Source organism: Haliaeetus albicilla, chromosome 5, assembly GCF_947461875.1.
Source record: "Haliaeetus albicilla chromosome 5, bHalAlb1.1, whole genome shotgun sequence".
NCBI lineage: Eukaryota > Metazoa > Chordata > Aves > Accipitriformes > Accipitridae > Haliaeetus > Haliaeetus albicilla.
In genome coordinates, this window is record NC_091487.1 from 29,294,306 (window position 1) to 29,306,564 (window position 12,259).

At 41.8% G+C, this 12,259-nt stretch overlaps 1 long non-coding RNA gene across 1 annotated transcript in view; it reads left to right on the forward strand.

The window, feature by feature from the left end:
• Positions 1-2,935: 2,935 nt before the first annotated feature.
• Positions 2,936-12,259, forward strand: part of LOC138685478 (uncharacterized) — a 60,652-nt gene continuing 51,328 nt past the window's right edge. Inside the window, exon 1 of the long non-coding RNA XR_011324745.1 lies at positions 2,936-3,045. This is a non-coding gene — a long non-coding RNA (uncharacterized lncRNA). The remainder of the gene's footprint in view (positions 3,046-12,259) is intronic.

Consider the following 12,259-nt stretch of genomic DNA (forward strand, 5'->3'; position numbering starts at 1 on the left):
AGCACAAGTTAGATGTATTCTGGAGCGCAGTGATTAAAGTTTTAGTTAGACATGTAATCACTGAGAGTAGGAACAGGGTGTCTTTTTTGCCTGCTGCTAAGTAGAGGGGCTCTGCATGGGGGCAGCTGAAGGGGACCCAGAGAAGCTTGAAAAAAAAATAAATAAAAAAAAAATCAGAAGTGTCCCATGCATCAGAATATCTTGCCGTGACCCTTGCAAAGCAAATGTCATGTCAGTCCCTGCTGCAGAGTAATATGAGAAGTGGCAGAGGGTGACTTAATTGCCTCTGTTTTGTTGATATATTTATTACCTGCTTCTAAACAACACCTAGCTACTTTTCTGGATTTTTTTGGTCTGTTTCTCACTTTCTTTGCCTGCCTTTCTAGAGCAGGATACAGACTGGGTTTCTGTTTTACACACTGCAGAAGACAGTGCTGCAATTCTCATTCGTTGGTAAGCGTGTTGTCCGTAATTCTCTTGCTGATGGTTTTCTTTGTTAGGGGTCTGAATGAGAGGTAAGCGTATTTTAGGAGACGAATGTAAACGTTCCTCTGTGATGTAGCAAGGATCTGATATCCCTCTCAGTTGCAAGGATTACACTGTCACCAAGAAATGCTGTTTTCCCTGCTTCATCCCTCTGACATGACAGGGACCTTGTGTTAAAGCAAAGCATGTTTTGCTGCTTGCATGAGTTGCGTGCATGCATGAGTTTTTAAATATGCACTTAATCTGCACGTTAAATATTAAAGTTCCTCATAACAACTGGGTTACTGGGTTTTAAAATGCACATGTGTCAACAGCACAAACTGGTTCTTTCAGTGACTGCAGTTTTATTGGCTTGTTATGCAAAGAAAAAGATAGCAAGCTTTGTTACAGCCCCTGACTGTCTAGGAAATCTGTGAGTTGATGGGTTTGATATCCCAGGTTTTGTTCAGACAGTGCTCTTGCAATTCAAATAATTACATTGCCCAATAAAACCAGAGAGAAAAACAATTTTCAGAAACAACAATCTGAGTTGGCCAGAGGGTAACTACTTTTATTGTACACAGAGGAAACATGAAACCTGCTTGTGTTCCAGGAAAAGAAAGGGATTCTGTCATATAGATGTAAGACTAGGAAAACAAACTTGGCCTCGGTTTTCTTAGAAGTCAGCACAGGATTTTTTTTTCTTCATAAATGTAATGGATGGGGCTCTACACAGTCGCAAAAAAGGATTTAGTATTTGTCAGTGTGTTCTAGAGGCAAACAGGGAAAAACTCTTTGAATTGAGACTAGTAAAATATGCTTTCAGGGGTAAACCTGTTCATCCTGTGTTGTACTTGGATGAATGCAATCCAGTTGACTGCAGAGGAATTTGAGAACTAGTGTTACAGCTTTGGCAATGGAGTAAGACCTCGGTCTTCTACAGTCTAGAGCCAAAGTCACCTGGGTCTAGTTTGTCCAGAGACTTAACCCACTCTACCTCTTGAAACAGGCTTCTCAAAAGTTTTAATTGTCATGATGAAAGCCTGGCCTTTTTGTGGAAAGTAACAGCTGGAAAAAAATGACAGATTTCTTCACAGCAGATCTAACAGGTGTGTACCTTAAATGGATTAGCTGTGAATGGTAACCTTATGAAATCAGGAGCAATTATCCTTCATTATCAGCATGATCATCACTGTGTCAGTGATTGTTCTCAGAAATGTCCACAGGGCTGGACCCTGACCGCTGTACATAGTGGTGGTGCAGCTCTTGCTTCGAAGAGGTTACAGTTCTGGTTAATGACGTCGATGCACAGGTTGAGGCAGGGAGAAAGTTGTGTGATTATATGAGCATGTTTTCTTCTGTGGTAACTGTATGCATAAAGTAGCCTTCCATTTTCCTGGCTGCTTTGGGTGGGAATATGACATGCTCACGACTGAAAATGCATTAAGGAAGAGAACCAAGAGAAGGACTTAAAGAAATGAGTTTGGGGATGACATAATTGATACAATGATGAAGGGGAACGATTTTGGCAGCTGGTGTTTCCAGCAGCATTGACAAGTGAGTGCAAAGTTACGCTGACGATGTGGTTTAGTATCTTGGCAACAGCTCTGGTAGCCTAGCCCAAAAGGACATGCAGAAAGGGGTCACTCAAAGTGGAAAAGAAAAGGGGGACAAAAAATATTTGCAGTTTGACTAGAAGGATCCTTTCAATTTCAGCTGTCCCTGGACTTCCATGTAGAGATGTCAGAAAAGACAGATGAAGAAGTGGGAATAGAGGGAGAGAGATAAATAGCTCAGTAGAAGTGAGGTACACTTGCAACTCGTTGGCGCGCAGGGCACAAGGGCAGCAGAGGGACTTGGACAACGGACTTAGAGTGAGGTATTTTGCAGAGGGGGAGAGGCTGGAGGCTGATGGCATACCCAGAGGAAGCAGTCTGGACAACCTGGATTTGAATGATCTGAGCCACAAAAAGAGCCAAACATTCCAGTGTTGCAGATTCTCTCCTTTTTTTTTTTTTTTAAATGAAATTACAGGCATTGAGCCCAGCAGCTGAAAAGCCTGCTGAATGAGTTTCTCGGTAGATAGAAGGGAAAATCTGTAGTCTGAGAAAAACATTATGTGTGACAGCTTTGACAGTGGGCTCATGAAATCACAGGGAACATGAAGAGAATATAGTACTTGGGTTATCCTGTCTGCCCACCTTCATTTTGCTACCACTAACTGCTTCATTTTTATCCAGCCAGTACTCAGAATCACAAAAAAAATATAACCATATAAACACTTTCTGCTAGGTGAACTTTGTATAGAAAAGCCCAGAAATGTCACACTTGATTACCTGAAACCGCTTATGCTGCCTGCAGCTTAAGAGAGTGGCTATCATCTTGCAGTGCGTGATTCAGGGTAGGATTAGATCTGCCGTAGATAAGCAGCCGGTAAGCTGACCACAATTCTGTAGTTCGCGGGTGTTACAATGGCATGCTGCCACGCGCTTGGTGCTGCTGGACGGCGATAATAGATCCGCTTGGAACGCAACCGTGTTGTGGTTAGATCAGCTTCCTCAGAAGGAAACCAAATAGAGGGTGAGAGTAACAGAAAACCACCTTTAAAATAACCTCTGACAGTCTGCAGGTTTCTGTGACATCTTAATGTTCGCGTTGCACAATAAAGGGAGTAGATTATAACTCTAATGTGGGTGGAACTATTGTTAAGGGTTTTAACTCTTGCTCCGCGATGCAGCGGATGCTTAAGCTGCAGGTATCTGTATAATGTTGTTTGTTCCCGCTTCTCTGGCGTGGGGAAGCGCTGCTAATGTGCGCTCCTGGGGAGAGCTGGGCCCAGGGGATGCGAGTGGCGGAGGAACAGGAACTCTCAAGTATGGCAAGAGCCCAACTGGAATCCCTCACTGGAGAGGGTCCAGCACACGTGCAAGGCACCGCTTCCCTGTGGTGGTTCTGGTCGCTGTACGCTGAGCACTCTCTCCTGCAGGGTTTTGCCTTTATCAGGCACCTTTAATATTTCTGCAAAGCATCTTAGGTGGCAGAGGGGAATGCTTCTTGCTTCAGGCTCTTCTCCTGCGATGAGGCGACGAAAGAATAACATGCCCAAGATTCTGCCATCCTTCTTTTAAATGTAGATCAAGGTGGTTAATGTTACTGCATAAAAGATGTCCATCTAGTAAATCAGGCATCAAGGTGTTGTTGAAGTGACATGTTTTGTAGCAATCTGGCTTTAAGGTGAAATGGATAATTGTAGCTAGACCTGCATGCAGGAAAAAAAATGGCAACGCTCTCCAGGTCAGTGGCAGGTATTGCTCTCCTTTTATGGATCAAGAAGCAGCCTCAAGTTATTACGAAGATGATGGACTTGACTAATGATTGATCGATGCATTCCTTCAATTAGAGGCATTTGTAAGACTCTGTGAGGAAGCACCGGCAATTTGCTGCTATTTGCTGTTACTTCCACTTTGTGTAACCTAATAGTAATCTGACCAGTTCTCCTTAGGCTCTCATTAGATATGTATACAGGAGTCATAACCTGTGTGCTCTTGGACAGATAGGTTATGATGGAGATATACCAAATCAGGTGTAGTGACAATAATACCCACTACTGAATTTTTTTCCACTGATTCATGCATATGCTTTTGCATGGGAAATCCCAGCAGAAGAAAGCCCTTGGTGCAGAAAAATGATTTGCACGGGATCACTCTCAGGTTTTACTTGAATTTGGAAATTGAACTTCCCAGGAAACTCTGGTGCCAGCAACTGGTTGGAAATACGTCAGGAATGCTTCTCAGTCAAGTGTGCAGTAGCTTTGAATCTCCTGAGGGAGCACACACAAGTCAAAGGAGATATTGGTAATTTCAAGTAGATACTGGATTCAGTGTTGCCTTGCTAGGCTCACTCATTAAGAGGAATATGCACTAAACTCAGAAGCTATTGACCTGAGGCACCTCTAGCATTTTAATAATAGCAGCTGTAGACAATATAAGAAAGCCTTGTTTAATGTTTTTTTTAAATATTAGTCTCTCTCCTTGGAAGCATATCTGATGATATCTAAAATATTTTCTTGACTGAATAATATGAATAATTTTAACTGGAAGAAAAAAATCCAGTACAGTAAATCCCTGTATGTGAGACTTAGTGAATGATCTCACAGAGGAGAAAACCTGCTTGCTTTCACCTCTGCACTGCATGAGTTTTCAAAAAATCTTTACATTCAAGTCAGCCAAATTCAGCTGAATATATCTGTCAGTATTTGGTCTTGTCCATCTCTTCTCTTATTTCATTACCTCCTGGGCTCAATGAACCACAATCTCTAAAGAAAAAGTTAGTGAAAAGGGCAGTTAGAGACGTCTGGTCAGTTATGAAGAACAAGAGGTTATTAGACAACCTGCTAAATGTAGTACCTGGTTAATTCCCCCCCCAGCCCCAAGGCTACCTGGGAGCTTACATGTCTCACTTCATAAGTCATCCGATGAAAACAAAGTTTTCCTCACCAGGATAGAAATAATTGTACCTAATAGTCCAGATACTCCAGATATAGAAAGAGTGCTGTCACCCACTGTATCGTTATGTGTAGGTATGCGAAGAGGATGAATATACTATAAAAAGTCCACTTTTGTGGAACCCCGCATAATATTCTGCTTTAAGTCAAAATTCAGAGAAATCTGACAGGCTATAAAGTACAATTAAAACTGAGCACATCAGTAATAAGAAGCCACAAAGCATGCATAATCATGAGATAAATGACCTCAATGGACAGATGATGATGAGCCAAGGAGAAGCCAAGGTCAATTATCAGAACTTCTAATTTTAATGCTATAATTAATAATGAATATTTCAAGAAAGAATGTTTAAAGAATAATTGTATTCTGGTATTAAAACCTGTTAAACGTTAAACTTATGCAATTTATGCAAATTAATCTGATAAGAGGAGACAATTAAGGTTTATAATTAACAGATAAATACAAATGATCCAGTGATGAAGGCCTTGGTTTCTCCTCTGTCTTATGAGACAATGTAATTGATTTTTATAAATGCTAATTTATATGCACTACTAACCATTAATACATTGAAGAGATCATTTATTAAATTAAAGATGAATAGTGGTGTATGCAAAGATAGTACCTGAGTTTTCAACATCTTAAGGATGAAAAGGAAGCAGGAAGAAACCAAAGCTTTGAATGTGATTTTGCTTTGGTTTTTTTCCAACAACTTTTGACATGCCAAGTACAAGGTATAGGAAAAAAGTTTAGTGGAGACAAACAGTCTTTGTTCAATAAGTCTTTACGTGACAGTAAGAGGGATTTTTGGCACAATCCTCACCTTTTAACATTTGTTCTCATGGGCTAGAAGTAATGTGCATTCTTATTTTGCTTTGCTGTGCTTTTTCCTTCTGTTCTCGTATGAGAAGATGGCACGTTCACCCTGGAATGAAGCTGCTTGTAACAGGGCAGGGGGATTTTTTCAGGATGAGTGTGCTAACTTGGAATTCTATTACAGTCACCTCCTTACTTTCTGAGGTGTTGACTGCATGCTTTTTTAAGAGTTACTGACTTCTCCTTTTTAAAATATAATATGGCATTTTGCCAGCTCCTGTACTTATGAGTAAGTATACTGAGTCTCTCTCCTTTATGTTTAAAGCTCAGTATTAGCAGCAGTTTTGAACCAGCTATAAAAAAGGATGCATTTCACATTATTTTTTTGTATCCACCCTCAGAACTGTAATATTATCTGGCTTTGCAAATGCAGCTGCAAATGTTAGTTACAATTAATCGTGTGTAGCTTTATCGTTCACAGCTCTTCCCCTCTTCTCTTTTATTTTCCAAAGGTGAGGTTGTTGGCTGAACTGCAACAAAGCAGGTGCTTGCAAGGCAGCTCCAGGGAGGTGGCTCCCAATGGCCCAAGGAAAACCCTAAAGGGTCAAGGAAGGGCGAATGAAGCAACCACACTGTAGCAGATTTGATTACCTCTAAGATTAAATTTCAGACAAAACCATGAGAGATTTTTCAAACATCTAAATATAATTACAGTCTATTTTCAAAGGATACTCAGTAATCTCCCCCTCCTTCTGTCCTTGGTGTTGTAGTCTGTGCTGAGTTGCACTCTGTGGAACTGACTTGGGAGGTCAGCACTACAGGAGCTTCAAAAAGTACAGAGACCTTTGCAGGCATAGACAAAATTTGCACCTACTGATGAAATCAGTGGAAAATCCATGGTCTTCATCACGGAGTGATGTAGTCTGCTGGCTTCTGTGGGGCTTCTTGGTCTAAATCCATGCAGAATTCAACTTAAAAAGACATGCATTCATTTTTTTGCCCCCAGCAGATGATACAGCCCAGGGTATTCTTCTGAACACATTTCCTGTGCTGTCACAGCCAAGTAAGGAACAGCACAGTTATCTCCTTGTCTTCTCACACAGATCATCTTCTAACACAGACTGACTGGAGATATTCACCATAAATCAGAATTATGGCCCTCTGCTTCTAGGTGTCTGTATGATATGAGTCTCCCAGTTCCTGATTTCCTTGAACAAAAAGCAGTGTCAACAATTTGTGATAATTCCACAGCATCTAGCATGCTGCTGACACAGGCATTATAAAATAAGTGTGTCCGCTTTCAGTGGTACGTTGAAGAAATACCTTTTCCCTAATTGTTTGTTGGACAACGAGCCCCAGTGGTAAAGCAGAGTTTGTTCAGTCAGATGCAGGTTTGCCCTCTCCTGGGAGTTTGATATTTTAGTCAGGCCCCCTCTGCAAACTGTGGTGATGGCAAAAAGCAGCCTCTCATGTCCTCTGCCTGCTCATCAAGTATACATCAATGCTCAGATTAATAGAATGACAAGCTACTTTTAATATTTTTTTTTTCAGAGGCCTTTTGCGTTGCCTTTTAATCCTAGGTAGCCAAATGTGCAGACAGAAAGCATGATTAGGAGGAGGAGATGTCAGAGTCGGAGTCACCTGAGGCTCTCGGGGCTTCCTAACCCCCTGGTGTGGCCGGAGCAAGAGTGTAAAATGGTGGGGGTCTCTGTGCTCGGGGCAGCACGGGGCATGGGACCAGCCTGGCAGGTGATGGGCTGCAGCCTTTCAAGCTCTGTCAGGGTTCCAGCATGACTTCTGTTGCTGTTGCAGTGATTCAGCATTTTGCAATGCACCTCCCTTTCACTGGGAAGTTGCAGATTGATTCTAGTGACAAGTCTCTGTAAAGGTCTAGTAAGCAAGTCTCTTGGGGAATTTTGAGTGTAAAGCCTTTTTTGTTTCAAGTCTTTAATGAGCCTTAATGTAATTAATAGATTTGTAGTGAAAAAACTCTTTACCTTTGATTCTGGAGATGAAAGTCCAGATATTCCTGAAACGTTTAATTACATAACAGACGCTGGCCTTGTATTAAGATGCAACAATGTGGCTTTGATACAAAAAACCCCCCCCCCAAAACAAACCCAAACCCAGAAAAGAAGCAACTTCAGGACACTTTTTAGAAGAGACCTACTACATTTTTCCATTCATTTTCCACACCCCCCCCCACACCCCCCAAAGAAAAAAGGTACTAGGGTTTTATATCTATCCATATTTAACTATGATCACTTTTTAAAACAGCGTCTGGAGCATGTAGCCTCTTCTGGAGGCTGAGTACGCTCTGCAAATAATCACTCAAAGACCAAGCTGTGGCCCCTATCCTGTCCTAATGAGACAGATTGTAGCCATCCTGAGGATGTCTCTTCCATTTCTGCTCTTATGGAAATCACGTAGTAAGGACTGTTTTTAAAATTTTTCTTCCTGGAAAAAAATGCTACAACATCGAGTCCCTGACAAACGTACAGCCTGTTGAGTTCACAGAGTGTGTTCCTGGCTACTTCAGAAGCCTGGAAATGTTTGTCCTTCGCTGCTCGGAAATCTGCTGGGTGAAATGATAATGCAGGATGCAGTTCAGTGTGAGCATGGATGTGGGAGTCTGCTAGAGAGGAATAAAATCCCTGGAGACATCCTTGCCTGTACTCAAACCTCTTCTTAATAAAGTGTGAAAGGTCCTAAACAGTGCATATTTATTTTTTCTGTGGCAACTTTTTGCATTAATATTGCCTAACATAGATTACTTCGTAGAACCAGTAGATGAGGAAGACTACACCCAAAACTCCCAATCTCTTGTGTGTGCCAAAAGGAGTTTTAGGGCTGCCAACTGCATGAAATATTGATTTAAGGAGAGAACTATAAAACATTTTTATGGAAATAAGACCAAAACCAAATCTCAGTGATGAGCTATAAACAGGAGGGCAAGGTCCTGGTGACAGAAAGGGCCATTTTAGCTTTGTGGAAATGGCACAACTTAATGAGACATGTGGGACTGTCAGTTGGTATATGTGAAGGAATTCAGGGGTATGAAACTGGGCTCGCTCCAGCTGAGCATCTGCCTGTCTCTGGAGTACAACCTGCAAGGTGGGGAGAGGCAGTGAGTCAGTCTGAGCATGGGCAAACAGTGAATACCAATTGGGTATTTTCTAGGAGTGAGGAAAGGTATGTCTGCAAGACGCTTAAAGCTAGGAGAAATTTCTAGTATGTAATACCGGAAGTATATTTAGACAGTAGATAGGGATTTTTTTTCACTAATTAAGTGCTAACCTGAGCTACTATACAACAATATAGGATTATATGACAATAGTTGTAATGAAAGCATTCTAATAACTTGAAAGCTATTTCATGAACCTGTTGATTTCTTATATGTGTATGCACCTCATCAGTCCTTTACATGCTTTGTCGTAGTTTTTAGTTACATGATGGGAATTAAAATTAGAGGTGTTTAAATTTGGAAAGCATTGACACTTTGAAATTTATTGTTATGTTATGTAAAACCAGTATTTCAGAAATTTCCTATGAAATTGCAAATCTATTTAAATGTCAGAAAACTTTTGTTTGAAATTTCATGAAGATACTGGCAATTGTTCATGTCATTTCAGTTTTATACTTTACATAATCCATTTGAAAAAACATCAGCCTTCATTTCAGCCACCAGGAGACACTTGCTGTACAGAAGTGATAAGGTGCTTTAGTTAATATAAAGCAAAAGCTGCCCAGAATGATTTGAAGAATAAAGTACAGCTGACAGCACTGAAATTGTTATAATGGGCCATATTTTAGCCACAGAGTAAGCTGGAGGAAACCTGTGGATGTCACTTAAGTCCAACACCCTGCCCAAAGCAGAGCTAACATCACAGGTAGCTCAGGTTGCTCAGCCTGTGCCGATCAAGCACAAACGTTTCTGCAGAAGGAGATCCCACAGCCTCTCCAGGCAGCCTTTCCCAATGTGTTACTACTCCTACTGATGTCTTTTCCACCCTTGTACCCAACTGGCATTTCTCTTGTTGCAGCTTGTGACCTTTGCCTCAGGTCTGTCGCTGTGCACTGCTGTGGAGCATCTGGCTCTGGCTTCTCGAGCTGCTGTAGGTGATGGAAGCAGCTGGAGTGCCGCTTTAACATGCCAGGGAGAAAGGTCAACTGGTACTCCTTAAGTGCAACGAGCAGGAGGGCTTTCCTAGGGTAACATTTTGAATGAGATTTTCAATTTCCAAAATGATCTTTGCTTTTAAATTGTATTTTAAAAAATTGAAATTAAGTCTCAGCATTTCTGAAGCTTTTCCTGGACTAAAAATAAGAATTTAAACATTTTTGGAAACTTCTCATTTGTATGTCTGAAAAAGAGTGCTTAGGTTTGGGTTTTTTTGGGTTTTTTTTTTTTTTGTTGTTGTTTTGGTTTGTTTTTTTTTTTCCAGGTTAGGTGCACACTATTTTTCTGTTAAGGGTGGTAAATGAATGCAGAACATCTTATTGTGCCTTTTTTTGTTCTTCTTCACCTCCTTACCAAGGACATCTGCAGCTATGTCACAGAACTAGACCAGCGATAGCCCTGGGATCAGAGCAGGATGGCTATGCCAACAACAGAGCAGTGCTTGGCCAAAGTACTCCTCCTTTGAGGCAAGGCTAATGATTCCAGTTATCAGTCAGGGCTAATTAGCTGGATCCAGCCCCATGGTAATGTGGCTGTAGTGTTTCTGGCAGCTGGGCCAGTAACTCTGCATGGCAGCATGCTTGGGGGTGCGCACGGCCTGTGCATAGGGAGCAGAAGGGTTTGTGAAATGGGGACACCTGAAGCTCTGTTGGAAGCTATGTATGTCCTACCCAGGGACTGGGCTTTTTGGAGAAAGAGACTGATGCTCCTGCAGAGCACAGCAGGACTGAGGCTCTCTAGCAGTGCTCTAGCAGAGGGTGCTTTCCCTCCCAAATTCCTGTCCCAGAGCCAGGAATTGCCTTTTCTTTCCCGGCTGGTGGCTGGGCCTCATTCCTCTTCTCATCTCTCCACCAGCAGGAGACACACACTGCTCCTCTGCTTCTCACATCAGAGAGATGCTTGAGGAAACACGCTGAGATGAAAGCCTTGGGCTGCTGCGCAAGGGGCATCGGGGCTCTCCGCGAGTGGCTGGCTCTGAAGGAGGGAGGCGGGGGGTCTGAGCCCAGAACAGAAGCTGTAGGAGAAGGGAGAGAGGGGGAAAATGTAAAATCTTTACCCGAGAAATTGGTCTTGCTCAGGCAGACATTGATGTGAGTTTTACTGGTGTTTTCAGTGAACTTCAGGAAGGCCTTTTGGCTTTCTGAATAAACAGCTGGCTCTTCATTGTAAACTACAGATCTAAAAAGTAATATTGAGACGTGTTGTCTGCGTGACACAGAAAAGTGAAAATATGACCACTTTCAAAGCAATAATGCTTATTTCTGCACTGAACGCTTCGCTCTGGTTAGGGGAGGATCTTCAGAGCACATTTGCATTTGTGTTTCTGTCTAAGCATTGTGGTTTTGCCTGCAAAGAGATTTTGTTCTCTTTTTGGCATCAATGCGCCAGTTTATTCAGCTTCAGGCAATTTTGTTGAGCTGCAGCACAGGTTTGACTGACTCTTCGTTCCTGCAGCATGGCTGTAAATCACTGTGAGATGCTACTAAAGGCACGTCAGCCATGCAGAGAGCAAGTTCTGTGTGGAGAGGGAGAGATGAGTTCCCTTTGATCAGCCTGGCCCTGAAATCTGAACATGGCTTCAGCTGGGAGGCCACAGCCATGTGAGGGTAGAAGTTCAGTTCCCTCCTTCCAGGGGATTGCTCATGTAGCTGCTTCACAAATGTTCAATGTTCACTTGTTAAAAATTTTAACCGCTGCAGTACTGCATAATTTGGGATTCCACCGGAGATCCTAAATGTCCTGTTAATTTATGTAAGAGTGAACTCAGTGCTGTTATGTTAACTTCGGAATGAAAGCATGAATGGAAACGTGAACCCTTGAGATCAGCTTGAGTCAGATGGGCAGTAAAAAGAGTATTTGATTTGTTCCAAGAGATTTTGTGAATTGGACTACACCTGGCACTGATGACATGATCCAAGACCTTATTAATTTTGCCAGTGAATTAAATAGCCAGTTTTAAATAAATGGGTGTCTAAAGAGGAAAAATTGCTTGATAAGTGATTGATACATAAGTGAACTAATTAGTAACTTAGTAGGGGTTTGACATGTTATCTTCTTGCATTTAGCAGGGGAAAGAAATAAGGCCAAATTCTCACATACTCTTCAATTCAGTTACAGTGCTTTCTCACTTAAGATCGCAGACAGTGCTTTTGTATGCTGGTTGTTTACTGTTTGCTTTCAGCCCATCAGAACTCAGGTATATTTATTGTATTTTAGGAGGCAAGAAACATCACAGTGCTGAGGCAGAACTCTTGACAAATACTTGAACCGCAGTCCTAAGCTTCAAAACGTAACA